The 22,726-nt window shown below is 38.6% G+C and overlaps 1 protein-coding gene across 2 annotated transcripts in view; it reads right to left on the bottom strand.

The window, feature by feature from the left end:
* Positions 1 to 21,469, bottom strand: part of sstn (stepping stone) — a 204,872-nt gene extending 183,403 nt beyond the window's left edge. For both annotated transcript variants that reach the window (XM_067141258.2, XM_067141259.2), the window contains exon 1: positions 21,167 to 21,469. The gene's annotated coding sequence lies outside the window, so the exon portion shown is untranslated. The remainder of the gene's footprint in view (positions 1 to 21,166) is intronic.
* Between the last annotated feature and the right edge of the window lie 1,257 nt (positions 21,470 to 22,726).

The following is a 22,726-nucleotide window of genomic DNA, read 5'->3' as shown; positions in this document are numbered from 1 at the left end:
TCATATGATCATCATCATCATCATCATTAAAATTTATCATTATAGACTGTTATGCCTTTCAGCGTTCAGTCTGCAAGCCTAAACGTCGCCACAATCCTCGATTTGCAACTAGTGCTGCGGCCTCATTAAGTTCCATACCTCTTATCTTTACATCGTTAGCAACCAAGTCTAACCATCGTCGTCTTGGTCTACCTCTACTTCTCTTACCCTCTATAGCAGAGTCCATTATTCTCCTAGGTAACCTATCCTCCTCCTCCATTCACCTCACATGACCCCACCACCGAAGCCGGTTTATGCGAACAGCTTCATCCATCGAGTTCATTCCTAAATTAGCCTTTATCTCCTCATTCCGAGTACCCTCCTGTCATTGTTCCCACCTATTTGTACCAGCAATCATTCTTGCTACATTCATGTCTGTTACTTCTAATTTATGAATAAGATACCCTGAGTCCACCCAGCTTTCGCTCCCGTAAAACAAAGTTGGTCTGAAAACAGACCGATGTAAAGATAGTTTCGTCTGGGAGCTGACTTCCTTCTTACAGAATACTGTTGATCGCAATTGCGAGCTCACTGCATTAGCTTTACGACACCTTGATTCAATCTCACTTACCACATTACCATCCTGGGAGAACACACAACCTAAATACTTGAAATTATCTACTGGTTCTAGCTTTGTATCACCAATCGGACATTCAATTCTGTTGAATTTCTTACCTACTGACATCAATTTAGTCTTCGAGAGGCTAATTTTCATACCATACTCATTGCACCTATTTTCAAGTTCCAAGATATTAGACTGCAGGCTTTCGGCACAATCTGCCATTAAGACCAAGTCGTCAGCATAGGCCAGACTGCTTACGACATTTCCACCTAACTGAATCCCTCCCTGCCATTTTATACCTTTCAGCAGATGATCCATGTAAACTACGAACAGCAATGGTGAGAGATTACAGCCTTGTCTAAACCCCTGTGAGTACCCTGAACCAAGAACTCATTCTACCATCGATTCTCACTGAAGCCCAATTGTCAACACAAATGCCTTTAATTGATTTTAATAATCTACCTTTAATTCCATAGTCCCCCAGTATGGCGAACATCTTTTCCCTCGATACCCTGTCATATGCTTTCTCTAAATCTACGAAACATAAACACAACTGCCTATTCCTCTCATAGCATTTTTCAATTAATGGCGCATAATGAAAATCTGATCATGACAGCCTCTCTGTGGTCTGAAACCACACTGGTTTTCATCCAACTTTCTCTCAACGACTGATCGCACCCTCCCTTCCAAGATGCCAGTGAATACTTGCCTGGTATACTAATCAACGAGATACCTCGATAGTTGTTGCAATCCTTCCTGTTCCCTTGCTTATAGATAGGTGCAATTACTGCTTTTGTCCAATCTGAAGGTACCTTACGAACACTCCATGCTAATTTTACTACTCTATGAAGCCATTTCATCCCCGACTTCCCACTATACTTCACCATTTCAGGTCTAATTTCATCTATTCCTACTGCCTTATGACAATGGAGTTTATTTACCATCCTTTCCACTTCCTCAAGCATAATTTCACCAACATCATTTTCCTCCTCCCCATGAGCTTGGCTGTTCGCAACACCACCAGGATTATTTCCTTTAACATTGAGAAGATGTTCAAAATATTCCCTCCACCTCTCCAGTGTCTCTGGGATCTATTATGAGTTCACCTGAATTACTCAAAACACTGTTCATTTCCTTTTTCCCTCCCTTCCTAAGATTCTTTATTACTGTCCAGAAAGGTTTCCCCTGCTGCTTGACCTAGCCTTTCCAGGTTGTTACCAAATTCTCCCCACTTCTTTTTGTATTCAACAACTATTTGTTTCGCTCTGTTTCTTTCATCTACGTACAAATCCCTGTCTGCCTCTGCCCTTGTTTGGAACCATTTCTGATAAGCCTTCTTTTTACGTTTACAAGCTGCTCTCACTTCATCATTCCACCAAGATGTTCGCCTTTTCCCATCTTTACACACAGTTGTTTCTAGGCATTCCCTTGCTGTTTCTACTACAGCATCCCTGTATGCCACCCATTCACTTTCTATATCCTGAACCTGCTTACTGTCTACTGTTTGAAACTTCTCACTAATCCATATACTTGTGTCTAATTTTCTCGTCCTGGAGATTTTCTACCCTTATTCGTTTGCAGACAGATTTCACTTTCTCTACCCTAGGCCTAGAGATACTTAGTCTACTACAGATCAGATAGTGGTATGTATCATCGAAAAATCAGCGGAAAACTCGTACATTCCTAACAGATTTCCTGAATTCAAAGTCTGTTAAGATATAGTCTATTATGGATCTGGTACCATTAGCCTCCCAAGTGTAGCGGTGAATAGCCTTATGCTTGAAGAATGTATTCGTAACAGCTAAACCCATACTAGCACAGAAGTCCAGCAAACGCTTCCCATTCCCATTAGCTTCCATATCTTCCCCACATTTACCAATCACCCTTTCATATCCTTCAGTTCTATTCCCAACTCTCGCAATGAAATCGCCCATTAGCACTATTCTATCCTTGCTGTTGACCCTGATCACGATGTCACTCAATGCGTCATAAAACTTGTCAACTTCATCCTCATCTGCACCCTCACATGGTGAATACATGGACACAATTCTAGTCCCAATTCCTCCAACTGACAAATCTACCCACATCATTCGCTCATTTACGTGCCTAACAGAAACTATGTTGCGTGCAATGGTATTCCTTATAAAGAGCCCTACCCAGACTCTGCCCTTCCCTTTCTAACACCCGTCAAGTACACTTTATAATCTCCTATCTCTTCCTCGTTATCTCCCCTTACCCGAATATCAGCTACTCCTAGCATATCCAGATGCATCCTCTTTGCTGACTCAGCCAGTTCTACCTTCTTTCTTCCATAAGCCCCATTAATATTGATAGCTCCCCATCGAATTCCATTTCGTTCGCCAAGTTGTTTCCAAGGAGTCCCTCGCCTGTCAAATGGGAGTGGGACTCCGTTACTCCCATAGGTCCGAGGCTTGCTTAAAATGTTCTGAGCTCGGTAAATTCATGAAGCAGGATGCTACCCTACTTGCACATAGTCCAAGTGAGGATCTCTCCTCTAACAGGTTATGGACCACCGGTGAATTGTATAGTCCTAGCCGCCTGAGCACAAGGAGGGCCATGTCCGAGATGCCCACTCCCATTCCATAGCAACTGGTATCCCGACTCCCAGGAACACTTACTAGGCCACTCAGCCGCTGCCCATGGTTCACGAACTAGGACGTGACTACAGTAACCCACAAACATGAACCATCCCTTCATATGATCCATGTGCAAAATTTCAGCCCATAGTAGACCATGCAAATCTGACCTTCAGACACTTTTAACTCTGCATCACCAGCTTAGTATCGATGAGTCTTTGATTGGAACTAAATCACATAACCAGTTATTACAATATCCCCCAAATAAACATAACCAATGGGGAATCAAATTCTGGATGGTATGCGATTCTGTTGTGGGTTACTGTCTTGGTTTCTATCCATATTGTGGTGCAAGAAGTGTAGAAGACAAAGACAAAATTAGAAAAGATGGAAAAAAATCGTCTTTCTACAGGCAACTGCTTGAACAAAGGGTACCATGTTTTCTGTGATCATTTCTTCACATCCATTCTGCTAGCTGAGAATTTATACTCACTTGGAACCTACATAACTGGCACAGAGGGAAAAAAAAAAAAAAAAAAAGAAAAAAAAAAAATCGAAATTCAATGTTGGGGATATTAGTTTCTTTCGGAAGGCCTTTCTGCTTCTCCGTGGCTTCAGAGAAAAGATAACAGAAAAATCAAGTTCTCCTCAGCTGCAATTTCTGAAACTCCATTGAGAAGAAATCATCAGATAGTGATGAAACCATACTTTGTGTTTAACTATAATAAGTATATTGGGGGGGGGGCACTGAATCATCAGACCAGATGCTGTATAATTATTTGGACGAAAGAAGGACTCTAAAATTAATATTAATAATAATGTTATTTGTTTTACGTCCCACCAACTACTCTTTTACAGTTTTCGAAGATGCCGAAGTGCCGGAATTTAGTCCCGCAGGATTTCTTTTTACGTGCCAGTAAATCTACCGACACGAGGCTGACGTATCTGAGCACCTTCAAATACCAAAGGACTGAGCCAGGATCGAACCTGCCAAGTTGGGGTCAGGAGGCCAGCGCCTTAACCATCTGAACCACTCAGCCCAGCACTCTAAAATATTGGAAAAAGGTAACTTTCAATATAATGACAAGAACGTTACTAAATTCTTACATTTTGTACAAACATAATCATACCGTAGGTGTTAAGAGAATGTCACGATTATCATTCAACAATTCTGTAATTCTGTAATTGAGGAATTTGCAAATGTGTGGTTTGATGTACAGAGGGAAATGCTTCTCGTTCAACAAATGCAAGCCCTTCATTGTCTTTTGGTTTCATAAAACCTCTGAATAGGCAAACAATGCTGTGTAAAGCGTGCTCGAATGACAAAACCAAGAAAAGGGCTGTTACTGTGTGTGTACGTTGCCAAAAAGGATTGCACTCAGCCTGCATCGCAGGGCATAAATGTGAATTTTGAAAACTTTTGTATAATGCGAATGTTGGAATGCGATATTGTGGTTTGTTTCATTCTCTTCTTGTAGTTAGCAAGTTGTCTTCTTTTCATAGAGTTTTTTCATGCAATGTAGTAGGCTACTTTGCTAATTTATTTGCCAATTTTAAAAGAACACAGTCAGATGGATGAAATATTGCATTTCTGTCAATTATTAACTATTCTGGGTTTTCAATTTGAGTATTAGACTGAAACATCATATTTAGTGCCATTTATGGGCTCTCAAACTGAAAAAAAATCAGGATTCTTTTTTAAATTATAGATTTTTCACATACTTGTCATTGATTAAGTTTTGGAATGCTAAATGGGAGAATGGAATGTTGAGCACCTTCCAAAAAAGGATTCATGAGCCTAACTTCGGTGGTTAAAAAATCATGAACACTTACTCAAACCTCTGCATATTTAGGAAACTGTGCCTGGCACTTTTAGCACTGTACTAAGCAATTTCAGCCGGCACTCAAAAGGTTAAATCTGATGCAAAGAATCCGAACATTTCTTGCAGGAAAAGCGTTGTGATTGAGGATCATACCAAGATATTTTGGATGTGGAATGTAACAAAGCAGTAGGCCACTGAATTGCATTCTTGTCATTGTTGCTGAGATAGAGGCATGCTGATTCCAACTTGGTAATGCTTAGTTGTAGTCTCCGAGATCAGAAGTAGGATGCAAGTTTACTCAAGTCCTTGAATAGGGTATTTTCAGCAGTCTAAAACGTCTGGATGTTTTGTAGCAATCCCCAAATCATCGGTGTAGGCAAACTTGTGGTAAGAAGTGGGAGGCAAGTCAGATGTGTATACATTGAATAACAGAGATGCAACAAGGAATCCTTGCAGGAGAACATGGTAAAGTCTCCTGTATCAACTCATGCCGCCCTTTGAAACTGCATGAAAGTACCTAACTATCAGCATGCTATTTATTAACCCTGAAATGGCATATGGCTTTTAGTGCCGGGAATGTCCGAGGACAAGTTCGGCTCGCCAGATGCAAGTCTCTTGATTTGACACCCATAGGCGACCTGCGCGTCGTGATGGAGGATGAAATGATGATGAAGACGACACAGACACCCAGCCCCCATGTCAACGAAATTAACCAATTATAGTTAAAAGTCCCGACCCCGCCGGGAATCGAACCCGGGACTCCTGTGGCCAACGGCCAGCACGCTAACCATTTAGCCATGGAGCCAGACTTTATTAACCCTTTCAGACCTGAAAGAAAACTGCGGTGTGAATTTTTGTTTGTACATCAAAAACCGACTAAAATGCTCTTAAATACATAAAAATAGCTTATTTTACAAAAAATAAAAATTAACATCTGAGAAAGGCACCCACACAATTGTGCATGTCAGGACTTAATTCACTAATTACAAAAAAGAAAAATGACCTCAATGCATGTGAATATACATACATACATGATCAAACGTTCTATTTTACAGTGGGGAATAATTTAATCAATTAAATCTTTGTTCAAACACAAGTAAATATTACATTTTCTACACTGAGGACGAGTTTGGCTTTTAATGCCCTTTTGGCAGCAGCACCTTGACATCGGATCTGAAAGAAAACTGGAGGTGTGAATTTTCGTTTGTACATCAAAAACTTACTAAAATGCTCTCAAATACATGTTTTTACAGTTTATTTTACAAAATGAGAACTTTTGGCTATAAAACAAAACCCACACTATTGTGTGTGTCAGGACTTAATTCACTACTTACAACAAAAAAAAACGAGCTTGATAGCTGCAGTCGCTTAAGTGCGGCCAGTATCCAATATTCGGGAGATAGTAGGTTCGAACCCCACTGTCGACAGCCCTGAAAATGGTTTTCCATGGTTTCCCATTTTCACACCAGGCAAATGCTCATGCTGTACCTTAATTAAGGCCACCTCCGCTTCCTTCCCACTCCTAGCCCTTTCCTGTCCCATAGTCGCCATAAGACCTATCTGTGTCGGTGCGACGTAAAGCAACTAGCAAAAAAAAAAAAATCAGCTCAGTACATGTGAATATTCACATGTACATGATGAAATGTTCTATTTCTATTTTACAGTGTGGAACAATGTATTTTAAAAAATTAAAATCTTATACATTACATTTCTCACGTAGAGTACGAGTTCTGCTTTCACAGTCCTTTTGGTGGCAACACCCAGCACTCTTGCATGCATTGCCTGTAGAGAAACCTAGCCCGCACACTTGTGCGTATCAACATTCAAAACCTCATGGTATTATGTACGATGTAGTAAGTTCACAAATTACGTTCGGTAAACAATTTACACACACTTCATTGATTATATTCAGTAGAGCTTCTAGATTAATACGAATACAATAAATAAATATTTATTGTAGGCATTATTGCTTCCGGCGATCTTGCCGATGAACTGTATTTTTAAACTCTTCTTCCCGCCCCCTGGTGGTCAAGCGCTAAATGAAAACAACTGAAGTACATGCTACGTGTCCCACACAAGCACTGCAGTCCGGTCCAGCGCCAAGAAAATGTCAAATAAGCTCACACATAAAATAAAATACGAACCCACACAATTGTGTGTACATGGTCTGAAAGGGTTAAGATAGACAAGCAGAGGCACAGGATAATTTTTGGCAACTTGAATACTAATCCCTGCCTCCTTAACTGAATCATATGTTGCTTTCAGGTCTACACATTCCACACAGGTCTTTGTACATATATGATACCCAGCCTCAATATATGACATCAGTGCCAACATTTGATCAGCACAGGTGCAGTTCAGTCAGAATCTAACAGGCTCACTGGACTTATCCTATCCTGTTGTTGACAAGTCTCACCCCCCCCCCCTAAAAAAGTGGGGAGGAGGGGGCAACAGCACGATAGCTTGCAACTTGATCAGTTGGGAAGCCAGCCTTTGGTATTGCAATAAATTTGGTTTTGTTGAATTCAAGTGGTAATTTTCTGGTTGTTAAGATGTGGTAAGGGCCCATTAAGAAAAACAATTAACGTAAGACTCATAAAAATGTCAACAAACTCCCTCTTGATGGAACCACGGCAAAAGTGAAGGCAAGATTCTCTCTCAGAATGAGGAATGTGAGGACTCAACCACACCAATGAGGGTTAATGAATGTCGATGTAGAAGCGAGACCGATTTTTTTTTTTTTTTTACAATTTGATTTACGTCACACCGACACAGGTAAGTCTTATGGTGACGATGGGATAAGAAAGAGCTAGGAGTGGAAAGGAAGTGGCCGTGGCCTTAATTAAGGGACAGTTGAGGTAACCTGTTATTCCACCAACCTTGTCACACTACCACCTGATCTACACACTGCTCAAACTACGCATAGGCATAATACAGTGTGAAATTTGGACTTCACGAAAAATGGATGCTTTGCCTATCACTGTAATCTAGAAGCTGAAAAGTTTGATCTCTTAGAAAGATTTATTGGCATGCTTGTTATCTTTAAACTTAACAGCAGGTGTAATCAAGCTAAAAAAGAACCGAGCTCGATAGCTGCAGTCGTTTAAGTGCGGCCAGTATCCGGTATTCGGGAGATAGTAGGTTCGAATCCCACTGTCGGCAGCCCTGAAAATGGTTTTCCGTGGTTTCCCATTTTCACACCAGGCAAATGCTGGGGCTGTACCTTAATTAAGGCCACGGCCGTTTCCTTCCCACTCCTAGCCCTTTCCTGTCCCATCGTCGCCGTAAGACCTATCTGTGTCGGTGCGACGTAAAACAACTAGCAAAAAAAAAAAAAAAAGAGGTTGCATTGTGGTGATGAATGAAGAATAACGGAATTGCTATTGAACAGTATCGATGGCAGGTCAATGGGACAGGTGCATGAAAGTGCAAATCTAATGTAAATGAGAAGAGTAACTGACAATCTGGACTGCAGGCAACTCTTGAACAAGCTTATAATTTCATCATAGTCTATAAGTTTCATTTCCGTATTGATTGTAGCTACAACATAAGATTGATATGAAGCCTCCACCTTATCAATACATTTATTTACATACTATCATTCACAGTACCGGTTTCGACCCTTCAAGGGTCATCCTCAGCTGACAATTACAAATATAGTTCTTAAAACATCACAATGGAAAATGTTGTACAGTAGTGACAATTGTCCAATTCAACAGACCGTCTAAAACAAATTATACAATTAAAATAGTAAAATAAGTCCTCTCTTCTTGGATTGTAAAAGGGTTACGTAGTATAAAAGGACATGTCATTTGCAAATGTTTTTGTTGTTTTGATCAGCGTAAAAATTGAAACTTGCAATGCTATGTATGCACTGATAGTAGTATTCTTGAAGTGTCCACTATTTTGCGTTAAAACTTATGTCTAATTGATTAAAACATTTTGAGGGTTTATTCTTGTAATAACTATATTGTTTGTTTCACCGTGTTCCTCTGCTGGTAGTATGAACGTCTTGAAGTGACTTGGACACTGTTTTTGAAGAATTGGGTAGCTGTCTGGTATTCAATTCGAGGCATATTCAATATATATGTACAAGACTCATAATATATACTACTGCTGAGTTGATAGTAAAATGCATTTTGTAAGAATAAAAATTTGTTTTAGCGACGTGCACCTTAATTTGGTGTTGTATAATTTTATCAAGTGTCAATTTGTTTTACCTTTCAATAGCCTAGGAAAAAACTATTTCCAAAATGTATCCAACAAGATGCATTTACATTATTCAAATAATGCACTTGGATAAATCACTGGCAAACATAACCTCACACATCGGAAGAAAAAAATGCACAATTCAAAGAAGAGGACAAATTATGCTGGCTCCCTTGTGCAAGTCCTTTATTTGTTGGATTACTGTACTGATTGCATTCTGGATGTCCTGTACTTGCACAGAAAGTGCCAGAAGCCCTTCAAACATTGTGGTTTATCGAACTTCCACATGACGAGGGGAAGAAGTCTCTCGCTTCCGTGTGCATTGCAACACAGTGCAATGACCACCCTTGTACGATTTCCCGGCTGGCACTTCCTTCCTATAAAACCGTAAGTCCATTTGGGTTCGGCATTAAAAAAAAAAACAATGTATTTTCATCGGCATTGACAATATTATGCATAAATATCTCCAGTATAAGTTAATGAAACCACCTGTTCAATAATACCACATTTAATGTGGTTTGGATCTACATGAATTTATATAGACTTATCAGGTACATGTTTCACCCTATTTTGGGCATCTGCAGCATGTAGACACCCTTAAGGTCAAGGTCCAGGACCTTATTTAACCATATGTAATATAAATTATGAACATAAATGTTACACAGTAATAACCTCTTAAAAATTAACATGCCACAATGATATTTTTAAAATGTGAACAGTACATAAATGTGAGTAATATAAAATTTATGGTATTTTAACACAATTAAAACTTATCAGTCCATTTTTTCTGATTTTGAAAAATGTCCAAAACTAAAATGGATCTTTTCATCTGACACGAGGACCATTAAAATGACAATGGTCTTGGGTAAATAGTATATTTATCCGAAGGGATTATTTGACCCACATATATCATTTGACGAAACCAATGTTGAATGTGTTGTCAATCACAAATGAAGGTTTTGAAACCGATTGTTTGTTGATATTTATTTTTATGCCTTTGTATGTGGCGAAGTTAGGGCTCACAACCCTCTTTTATACTTAACCACAACATACAGTACATAGTCACAAGAATTAGAAAAATAGCATTATAACAGTCTCTAAAAACCACCTAAATTAGTGGAGTAATTTTAGCCTATAATTGTTTTTTAATAATTAATATTATCTATTTACCATACATCATCTAGCTCTAAATCATACTTGCACTCATACACAGTAACATTCATACAAGCTGATTGCGTATTTAAGAGGAATTCTCGACAAGACCATTTAAATGGGTCTATTGAAGTGCTATTACGTATACTGACAGGGAGAGTGTTCCATAGCCTTGCCCCAGACACCTGAAGAGTTGCTGTATACAGATGAGTGATTAATCGGTATCAAAAGGGTAGAAGTCGATCTGGTATTATGTCCATGGATAGATGAGAGGAAGTTAAAATGTGAGGATAGGTATTCAGGTGTAGATTCGTTCAGAAGTTGAAAAATTAGTGTTGCAGTATGCAGATTTCTTAGTTGATTGATTTTCAGCCAGGATAGCTTCTCATAATATGGGGAAATATGTGTCCTAAAGTTCAAAGAAAATATAAATTGTATGCAAGAGTTCATTGCCCTTTGAAGTTTCATAAGTTTGTTCTACAGTTGCATCGGTTAATACATCACAGTAATAAATTATTGGAAAAAAAGAGAGTTTGAATAGGTTTTATTTTCATGCTATGTGGAAGAATGGATTGTTTCAATTTTAGCGGGTGAAGAGATGCATATACCTTTCTGCAGACACTTGTTATATGGTCATTCCAGTTTAATGTGTCATTCATGACGACACCTAGGTTTTTTTACAGACTTCCGAAAAGGTATAGCTTCACCGCAGAGCATGAGAGTAGGCTGTTGTGTGATGTTTAGCGTATTTAAAAGGCTAGATTGTACTATTATGATAGCTTGCGTTTACTCCGGGTTAATTAACAGGCAGTTCTCTTTTGCATATGAGCTAATTAAATTTAGAGTCGAGTTCATTTGGTGGATTGCTTTGTCAGTGTCAGAGACTTTGAAGTGTGAGTATATCTGAAGATCACCAGCATGAAGGTGGTAGTTGCAGTCATTCAGATGAGAAGAAATGTCATTAATGTAGTAGATTAAGAATAAAAGAAGTCCAAGAACAGACCCTTGGGAAATGCCAGAAGGCTTAGTCCTCCAATCTGTAGTTGTCATGTTTGATACAACTCGCTGTTGTCTAGTTTTGAGGTATGAGCCCAAGAGCTGAATAGCAGAATGAGCCATGTGAAGTTTTTGTAACTTGGCTAACAACATGTCAATATTTACAGTTGTCAAATGCACTGCTGAAGTCAAGTAGGATAAGTACCGTCAGTTTTCGTTCGTCCATAGCCCGTCTAATGTCATCCATGATTTTGATTAGTGTTGTTACAGTACTGTGTTCTTTCTTAAAACCAGACTGTAAGGGATCAATTCAGATCTTGTGACACTAACACAGTCAGACCACACAAGTGACATTTATTCACGTGTTCCCTCAATGGTTAACATGGGGCTTATATTATCATAAGTTCACCCCAACATGGTATAAGGTCCTGTATCTATCCAAATGACATTACTATAGGTGCCGCTTCCGTACCCGGTGTGCAGAATTAGGGCTGATAAAAATCATATAAAAATTATGTGCAACGATACCTTAAGTAGGAAAAAGGAGAGATCCTTCCTTTATGCTTGCTAGAAACGCACCATCCCGCCCCAAAAAGTATTCTTACTTATATAGCAGAATTAAAACCGAGACTGTATAAATTAGCTGAATGCGACCATGTGCTGAGTTCCTATTGGCCGGCCAATATTTGCGATGTGTTCCTATTCTTCTTAAAATATATATTTTGTTTATTAAACAGCCGCCTATTCAATACAATAAAATCCTTATAAATAGGATATGATCTTTTTACATTAGAGCATAATGGGACATGTTTCGCTTGTATTATGTTTATAACTTTCATTCTCTTACTGAGGTCAAGAAGACAAGAATTTAAAGAGAGTTCAGCATAGAAAAAGTATTCAATGTACTGTTTTTCGTCAATCCACACATCACAGTCTAATGTTGAATGTTTTGATAAAAATAATTGTGTAGATCTTAATCATAACATGTAAATATTAGTATACTCTTCAGGGATAATCTCATATATAAATAACAAAATCAGGATCCTGATCTAGCCTCCAGGCTCGCTGGTAGTGTGCGGAAGGGAATTGGCGTAAACAGGGGAGGGGGAAGTAGCAGTCAGTGGTGTAGCGGAAATGTTTGTGGGTTTAGAGTTAAATATTTTAGCAAAATTCTTATCCTTTCTATTAAATGTTAAAAGAAATTTGTTCAATAATGGATTTTTTATTTCTATTGCAGCATTCAAATTTTGATTCTTATTGAAATATTGATCTAAATAAATGTATATGTTTTCAAATTCTGACATTAGCTTGCCTTTATCTATCCATTTTAAGATCTTTAAATCTTGTTCAATTGTGGTAAATTTATGACCTGTCTCTATCATATGGGAGCTCATAGCGGATTATTTATTATGTCTTGAAGCACTGAAATATTCTAAATACCTGGTCTGGGAGCTACAGCCTGTTTGCCCACGTACTAATAAAATTTTCTCACGGAACTGGAGTGTTTATCGTAGAGATAGGATAGGAATGGTGGGAGGGGGAGTATTCATTCTGGTGAAAAGAAAATTTGTAAGCTACGAAAAAGTTAAAGATGAGACACATGAAATTCTAGGTGTAAGGCTCATTTCTAAAGATAATAGGCAACTTGATATATTTGGAGTGTACAGACCGGGAAAGGGTAGCACTGACACGGATTCAGAATTATTTGATAAGATAATCAGCTATGTAGGAAACGACAAGGAAAGAAATGTGATCGTAGCGGGAGATCTGAATTTACCAGATGTCAATTGGGAAGGAAATGCGAACGACAGGAAGCATGACCAACAAATGGCAAATAAGTTAATATGGGAAGGACAGCTGATTCAGAAAGTGATGGAACCAACTAGAGGGAAGAATATTCTGGATGTGGTGCTGGTAAAGCCAGAAGAGCTCTATAGAGAAACCGAAGTAATAGATGGTATTAGTGATCACAAGGCTGTTTTTGTGGTAATTAAAAATAAATGTGATAGAAAGGAAGGTCTTAAAAGTAGGACTATTAGGCAGTACCATATGGCTGATAAAGCAGGCATGAGGCAGTTTCTATTTTCTATTTGCTTTACGTCACACTGACACAGATAGGTCTTATGGTGACGATGGGATAGGAGAGCCCTAGGAAGTGGAAGGAATCGGCCGTGGCCTTAATTAAGGTAAAGCCCCGGCATTTGCCTGGTGTGAAAATGGGAAACCACGGAAAACTATCTTCAGGGCTGCCGACAGTGGGGCTCGAACCCACTATCTCCCGACTACTGGATAGTGGCCGCACTTAAGCAATTGCAGCTATCGAGCTCGGTAGAGGCAGTTTCTAAAAAGTAACTATGATCGGTGGAAAACGGTAAATAAAAATGTAAACAGACTCTGGGATGGGTTTAAAGAAATTGTTGAGGAATGCGAAAACAGATTTGTACCTTTAAGGGAAGTAAGGAATGGTAAAGACCCACCTTATTATAATAGAGAAATAAAGAGACTAAGAAGGAGGTGAGGACTGGAAAGAAATAGAAATGGCTGTGGAAGTAAGAAGAAATTGAAGAAACTTACTAGAAAATTGAATCTAGCAAAGAAGGCAGCAAAGGATAACATGATAGCAAGCATAGTTGGCGGTCATACAAATTTTAGTGAAAAATTGAAGAGTATGTATAGGTATTTTTAAGGCAGAAACAGGTTCCAAGAAGGACATTCCAGGAATAATTAATGAACAAGGGGAGTGTGTATGTGAGGATTTCAAAAGGCAGAAGTATTCAGTCAGCAGTATGTAAAGATTGTTGGTTACAAGGATAATGTCCAGATAGAGGAGGAGACTAAGGCTAAAGAAGTATTAAGATTTACACATGATAACAATGACATTTACAATAAGATACAAAAGTTGAAAACTAGAAAAGCGGCTGGAATTGATAAGATTTCTGGGGATATACTAAAGACGATGGGTTGGGATATAGTACCATATATGAAGTACTGTACGCGCACTTTTTAGTGACAGATTTTTGTACTCGGTGATGAGTAAGAAGGGAGCACTGCCGGTCCCGGTAAATAAAGCCAACTGAATGGAAATGAAATCTGAATTGAATCGATAATATGATCGATCGATATGAATTTTCTAAACCTTTATTATTTTAACGCCAACAACTGTGTCACACACACAATATATAATACTATATAATATTTCCCGATGCGAAACGTGTTCGTAGCATGAATTCTATAGTTTGGCTTTGCTGTGTAAACAGCAACAGTACGAGTATGTAAAGTGTACACCAGATGTCGCACAGCGATGATAAGCGATTCTTAGTTTGTATTTCATAGGTTGCCAATACGAATCTCGAAAGATAACCAACGTTGACCGATTCAGCACTAGGGTGTAAATCTATCGCTAAAAAGTATGCAGATTGTACTTATTTGATTACTGTTTCATCGGAGGAGCTATACCAGATGAATGGAGAGTTGCTATAGTAGCCCCTGTGTATAAAGGAAAGGGTGATAGACATAAAGCTGAAAATTACAGGCCAGTAAGTTTGACACGCATTGTATGTAAGCTTTGGGAAGGCATTCTTTCTGATTATATTAGACATGTTTTTGAAATTAATAACTGATTCGATAGAAGGCAGTTCGGTTTTAGGAAAGGTTATTCCACTGAGGCTCAACTTGTAGGATTCCAGCAAGATATAGCAGATATCTTGGATTCAGGTCAAATGGACTGTATCGCGATTGACCTATCTAAAGCATTTGATAGGGTGGATCGTGGGAGACTACTGGCAAAAAATGAGTGCAATTGGACTAGACAAAAGAGTGACTGAATGGATTGCTACATTTCTAGAAAATAGATCTCAGAGAATTAGAGTAGGTGAAGCTTTATCTGACCCTGTAATAATTAAGAGGGGAATTCCTCAAGGCAGTATTATTGGACCTTTAGGTTTTCTTATATATATAAATGACATGAGTAAAGGAGTGGAATCAGAGGTAAGGCTTTTTGCAGATGATGTTATTCTCTATAGAGTAATAATTAAGTTACAAGATTGTGAGCAACTGCAACGTGACCTCGAAAATGTTGTGAGATGGACAGCAGGCAATGGTATGTTGATAAACGGGGTTAAAAGTCAGGTTGTGAGTTTCACAAATAGGAAAAGTCCTGTCAGTTTCAATTACTGCGTTGATGGGGTGAGAGTTCCTTTTGGGGATCATTGTAAGTATCTAGGTGTTAATATAAGGAAAGATCTTCACTGGGGTAATCACATAAATGGGATTGTAAAAAAAGGGTACAGATCTCTGCACATGGTTATGAGGGTGTTTAGGGTTTGTAGTAAGGATGTAAAGGAGAGGGCATATAAGTCTCTGGTAAGACCCCAACTAGAGTATGGTTCCAGTGTATGGGACCCTCACCAGGATTACCTGATTCAAGAACTGGAAAAAATCCAAAGAAAAGCAGCTCAATTTGTTCTGGGTGATTTCCGACAAAAGAGTAGCGTTACAAAAATGTTGCAAAGTTTGGGCTGGGTAGAATTGAGAGAAAGAAGGAGAGCTGCTCGACTAAGTGGTAAGTTCCTAGCTGTCAGCGGAGAGATGGCGTGGAATGACATTAGTAGACGAATAAGTTTGAATGGCGTTTATAAAAGTAGGAAAGATCACAATATAAAGAGGACATACTGGGGCAAATATTCATTTATAGGAAGGGAAGTTAGGGATTGGAATAACTTACCGAGGGAGATGTTCAATAAATTTCCAATTTCTTTGAAATCATTTAGGAAAAGACTAGGAAAACAACAGATAGGGAATATGCCACTTGGGCGACTGCCCTAAATGCAGATCAGTATTGATTGATTGATTACATTGCGAACAAGAGAGTCTATAGATACTGGAACCCAAAAATCAGTTATAAGTAGAATTTACTATGATGTGATCAAAAAATATGTTATGGTTGGTATTACGAATCTTACATGCAATATTGATTTCTAGTTTGTTGATTGGGATAGTAACTTGACAGATAACTGGATTTGTGCAAGTGAAAGAAGCAAATTTCATTTTCTTAGGTTTTTTCCGGAGATAGATTTGTTGTTGTTTTTTATTTGTTAATAATTTTATTGATCATTTCTAACTTGTAACCGTTAAACTTTGCTAACTTCTATACACAACCTGTGACAAAGTTCGGTGAATAGTCCTGTACTATCAACATAGAAGAACAATGCACGACAGTGACCTTCCTGTCCTTCGAAATAGTCCCCTCCCATAACTATGCACTGCTGAGATCGGCGATACATGTCCTGGAAACTTTGCAAGAATGCTTCCCTTGAGATGGTGTTCAAAAGCCTCGTCATGTTTCGTTGGATTTCGGGAATATCGTGAAATCTCTTTCCTTTCAAAGCAAGTATGAGTTGTGGGAATAGGAAGAAGTCTGGAGAAATGAGATCTGGCGAGTATGGGGGATGTTCAAGTTGCACCATCTCCTTTTTTGCCATGAACTGTTTCCTATCTTCCATGGGCGAACGTTGTCATAGACAAAAAACCATGAACCTTGCTGTGCGTACTGGGGTCAAAACCTGCATAGACGTTTCATGAAACGGGTCAAAATTTCCATGTACCGTGCAGCATTCAACGTCGTTCCCTCAGGTAGAAATTCCTTGTGGATAATGCCTTGACTATCGAAAAAGGTGATGAGCATCGTTTTGATGCGTGACTTTTCGGCTCTGACCTATTTCCGATGAGGGGATCCTGGAGAACGCCATTCCATGCCTTGCCGTTTCGTTTTAGGGTCGTACCTCAGACACCAGATTTCATCCTCAGTGACAATACAGTTCAAGAAATTTCGTGTCACATCAGTCGTTTCGACAAAATCTTGTGAAGCCTCTAAACGTGCCGGCTTCTGATCGTCAGTCAAGTGATGTGGCACAAAACAAGAACACGTTTTCCTCTTCCCTAACTTCTGGGTAACGATTTGTCGCACGGATTCACGGTTAATCTGCAGTTCATCCGCTATCATGCGAACAGTTAATCGCCAATCGCTCGTGATTAATGTCCTCACCTTCTCAACGTTTTCGTCACTGACGGCGGTCGCCGGTCTTCCGCTACGGGGGTTGTTAGAAACACTTTCCCGGCTCCTCGAAAATGGGCGACCCACTCGTTGATTCAACTTCAGCAATTGTAGTTATTAAATCATCTACTTTTTTTTAAGTTAGTCCAATTGAACTTCAAACCTCTATTGAGGTTTATCTCGTTATTAGAAAACTCATTGTCCGATAAATTTACTGTAGTAGGATTGTTGCTTAGCCGAGAAAAGTGTTTAATTTCCTATCCTGGTTTTGTAATTTTTGTTTAGTTTTTCTTTTAGAAGTGCAAGCTTACTATCCAGTGTTTTCTGCTTCTTATTCAGAATATCCATTAGTTTATTATTAACATATCTTAAGTATGAATCCCATTCTAATGGAGACATATTTTGAGAAATTTCCAAGTGTGCTTTATATAATTGCAAATTTTAAAATGACTTATTTTTATAGTGTAATTTAATTTCGTTCTTCAACCAGATTTCGTTGACTTTTCTTTGAGTATCTTTTAAGTTAGAGGATGGAATATTTTTTCCCTGTACGGTATATGTTTTAAAAATTTTGGTATTAATCCATCTTTCAGGCATTCCTTTAAGAAACCAATGTCCCTCGAAACTTTACTGAGTCTTACCTTGAGGTTAAGATATCTGTTTGTTTCTACATCAGCCTGGTTGGCTCCTAAATTACAGGTGATTAAAATCATTTTGGGTCCGTATTGAATCTCAGTACACTTCTTAAAATATATAATTTGTTTATTAAACAGCCACCTATTCAATACAAGTGTTCCTATTCGCCAGAAAAGCTTTGTATTGTCTACCGAAGAGCTTGCATCGTGTGCAAGTACAGGGCTGCCATATTCGCTAAAAATAAGAGAACCATATCCAGACCAATGGTTTTGTCACTAACCTACCTTAACCTATCCAGACCACTGGTTTTGTCACTAACCTACCCTAAACAATGGTGGTGCCACGCGGGATATTAGAGGCCTAAAGGCCGCTTTGCGGCTCTAACCTGGGAGCTTACAGCCCCAGACCCACTTTGCTTGCCCCCAGGCCAATGGTCTAGTCACTTGCCAGACCTAACCAATCCAGCCTAATGGTCTTGTCACTCCCTGGACCTAAACAATCCAGCCCAATGGTCTTGTCACTAAGAATGCATAAGTTGGCAAGCCTGCCAAGTGTTACGTGACATCGCCCGAGCCGCGCCATGTTGGAACTCTAACCTCACTTTCGCACACTGGGTAAGGAAGTTTTACCTTACTATATTCTCAGCGAATGCTGAATGGCATTAACTGGGTCATTAACATCCAAGACTAGAAATAATATTACACGGCTATGATCACAATATCAATAACTTAGCCACATAAAAGATACAAATAATTACAAATGTGGAGGTAACAAGCATGAAAGTAGCACTTATGTTTCCCTGAACAAACGAATGGAGTATAATTTGAGTAAAGATAGTGGGGATAAAGTACACAATTTAAGAAGAGCTATCTTATAAATCTTATCCCTCATATTACATGCTTTTTTTTTTTTTTTTTTTTTTTTTGCTAGGGGCTTTACGTCGCACCGACACAGATAGGTCTTATGGCGACGATGGGATAGGAAAGGCCTAGGAGTTGGAAGGAATCGGCCGTGGCCTTAATTAAGGTACAGCCCCAGCATTTGCCTGGTGTGAAAATGGGAAACCACGGAAAACCATTTTCAGGGCTGCCGATAGTGGGATTCGAACCTACTATCTCCCGGATGCAAGCTCACAGCCGCGCGCCTCTACACGCACGGCCAACTCGCCCGGTCATATTAAATGCAGGAGAGATAGAAGTGTTTGATGACACTGCCAGGGACACACTGGTAGAATTTCAGTAATAGTACCAAACGAGCATCACAAGAGATATCTGCAACAGGAACAGTGCTCTGTTGCTCCTAGTGGCTTCCAGGTCATCAGACAATGCTACCAACTGTTGACGTAAACACAGGTTGTGAGGTGAAGATAATTTTTCACCAACGGCTTCTTTCACATCATGAAACGACAAACATTTTCCAAAGTAGCTGGGTGAAGAAATGCTGCTATGGACTGAAATTATTCAGAATGAAATCACTCCCATAATTTAAAATGGATAATATTTTACTAACAACTAGGGAACATCAAAAACTTGTAAACAATACTTCTAAATGTATGCATTGTTGATGTTGTTGGTGGTGCTGTTGTTGTTAATAATTAAACCATTAGTTCTTTGCTAAACATCCCTGATATGCAAGACCAATGCTTTTGTCGTCACTATCCAGCACATTTCCTTCAACAGTTGGTAGCATTGTCCTCTCAATTTTAGGGAAATGAGTAACGTAGCAAAAAACGAGAGACAATCTTTCTCTGTGGCTGCGATAGCGTGCCTCGTGATGATAGTACCTACACGACTTATTAAAGTAGTATTACAGGGGGTGGGAAATACATCAGATGATTACCCACAGTGAAAAGATTAGAAATAGGCTACATGGGATGAAGCTGAGTACATTGGTTGGTACAGATTTTGGACCCATGTGCTGTGAACAGAGGTGTAAAGATTGTGAATGAAGATAATAGATTATGACGTGGTGAGTCGCATATTAACAACAGAATTATCTACCACAAACAGACTGATGCATCAAGGTATATGTTGCACAGGTTAGAACGAGACAGTAGTTAGAATTACCATTTGACAATTTTACGGCACAAATTGTGTACTTCACCCAGCTACTTTGGAAAATGTTTGTCGTTTCATGATGTGAAAGAAGCCGTTGGTGAAAAATTATCTTCACCTCACAACCTGTGTTTACGTCAACAGTTGGTAGCATTGTCTGATGACCTGGAAGCCACTAGGAGCAACAGAGCACTGTTCCTGTTGCAGATATCTCTTGTGATATCACCGATATGCTATCACCGATCGTAAGAAAAGCATTAGTTCCATATCCACTCATGATTATCCACTCTCGTCCAATCCAACTACCATAAACATCACTCAAACACATAAACACAGAAAGGAGTATAGTGTTTCCCATAAATTCGAAGTACCAAGAGTAGTTTTCAATCAATTCACAAATGACTAAAGCCGAAATGCAATTGTTTTATTCCAACAGTTTATGATAATTTATGAATGCATACAAAGCCGAATTTCACATATCACAGCATGCAGAGCATTCGTCCTGAACCTTATAAACTGTCAACCCATTACAGCATGTAACTATATTCTATGATTAACTATACTATAATGAATTTCACCTTTTAGAGACTCAATTGTTCTACCTGACAGCAAGATCTAGGAATATCTTAATCATTTCAAATTATAAGGTTTTTTTATCTAAGTAAACATTGGTAAAAATTCGTCAATTTAATAACTAACTTCCGCTAATATGTCGAACAAAGCAATTCAATTCGCATCACAATTAAAGGGACTGTATACACATAAATGAAATCAACACACCTATTCATACGGTTTATGCAAATCAAAATAAATACCAACACAGCGAGTGTGTACAGATACACATTTAGCCACCTCCGTTTGCAAAATATCGACTGGGACAAATCTTTCAATTCACACAACAAATCACCATCAAACTCAATGACATGATCCAACTTAACTTTAAATTAAAAGTTAAATTATTTTCATTCTAGTTCAATCAAAAATAACACCAGAAACTGCGAAGAGACAATATTATTGAATAAAGGTCTTCTCGTCAGATAACTTACAAGCTTAAGAATAACAGCCAAACAAGTGTGCATAGATATATTAAATATGCTATCACCGATCGTAAGAAAAGCATTAGTTCCATATCCACTCATGATTATCCACTCTCGTCCAATCCAACTACCATAAACATCACTCAAACACATAAACAACACGAACACCCAGGAACCACAACGTTTCGTACACTATGTAATGACGGACTGTTGCCGTTCTTCACTACTACGCATGCTCCGAGAGGACTACCTCGCAGGAACAAAAATACAGAGCCTTTGCCATAGCCCACAGAAATAGATTTATCTTTCTTCTTTCATTTTGATATTTGGTTGGGCTTGGTACTTGACTAGCACCCATTTCCAATACTTTTGGAAATTAAACACTTCAAAATACAGATTTAGATTGGCAATTAGCAGCAGGACACTGAAGTCAGATTCGTACGACCGCCGCCATCTTAGGTCACTACACTATCCCATTACAATAATGTAAACTAGTAGCCGGAACGGGAATATTGTACAGGAGATCATTTAAAGCACGTCGAAATAATAACAATAATACTGATTAATTACACCTATTAGTCCTTTTTGTTGTTAAAACAGAAGTATTATTATATCAAACTACAAATTCCTAAAAATAACCATCCTCTTCAGACCAGACCATCCTCTTAGGGCCAGATCTGTTTCCATTCAACAATCTTACAGCATGATTCACACGAATTATCAAGAACACTGATAAAATTATGTAAATAAGGCAATAAACAAGCGTGTCCATTGGGTTTAGATCTCAACTATTTTAGCATAAACTTAAAAAAATATTTCATTCATACAAATGATCTACGGCTTCATTAGGTACAGTATGTTCCCTGCCATGACTGAGCTTAAACCATTACATACTGTATTATCTCTAAAATACCTCTCAGTAAGTTTTCACAAATGAACAACATGTTTTATAGGAACATAGAGATTACCCAAATTCTTCAAAGAAATGGATGATGATTTTCTTTTTGTACAACTGCTTCCTTACAAGTATCACATTGTAGAGAATTGACTAAAACCTTTACCACAAATCCTGATAAATATTCAATAATAATCTGTGATAATAAGCCTAACCCCTATCGATTTATGCAAGCTTACTAATCATTCCACTCAAATTTTAACAGTAATTTTGACATCCTTACAACATATCCTTAAAAAATAAAAAGAGACAAAGACCAATATTATTTAATTACTAATATAACAAAAACAAAAACGCAACCTATAACCAAGTGTTAAGGCCGGTCTCCACTGATTAACATTAAACACCAACATGTTAAATTGAACATGTTACAACTGACATGTATATTGTGCTTGTGTCTTACAATTGACTTTGCGTGTTAACTCAGAATATTGCGGTTAACACATTTAACATTTTGGCGGGTTTTCCGTTCCAAGTGAAAAACATATCAAGTCAATTCGTTGTTCGTGAGATGTCGGCACAGCTTCGGCAACTTCCGTGCTTTTTGCATTCCAACAGATGGCCTAAACGACACAAACGACGTACTTCTCCTGAAGTACGATCATAGTTACAAC

The sequence above is a fragment of the Anabrus simplex genome, chromosome 2 (genome assembly GCF_040414725.1).
Source record: "Anabrus simplex isolate iqAnaSimp1 chromosome 2, ASM4041472v1, whole genome shotgun sequence".
NCBI lineage: Eukaryota > Metazoa > Arthropoda > Insecta > Orthoptera > Tettigoniidae > Anabrus > Anabrus simplex.
The sequence above is the reverse complement of the archived record's forward strand: the minus strand, read 5'-3'. Positions and strand labels throughout refer to the sequence as shown.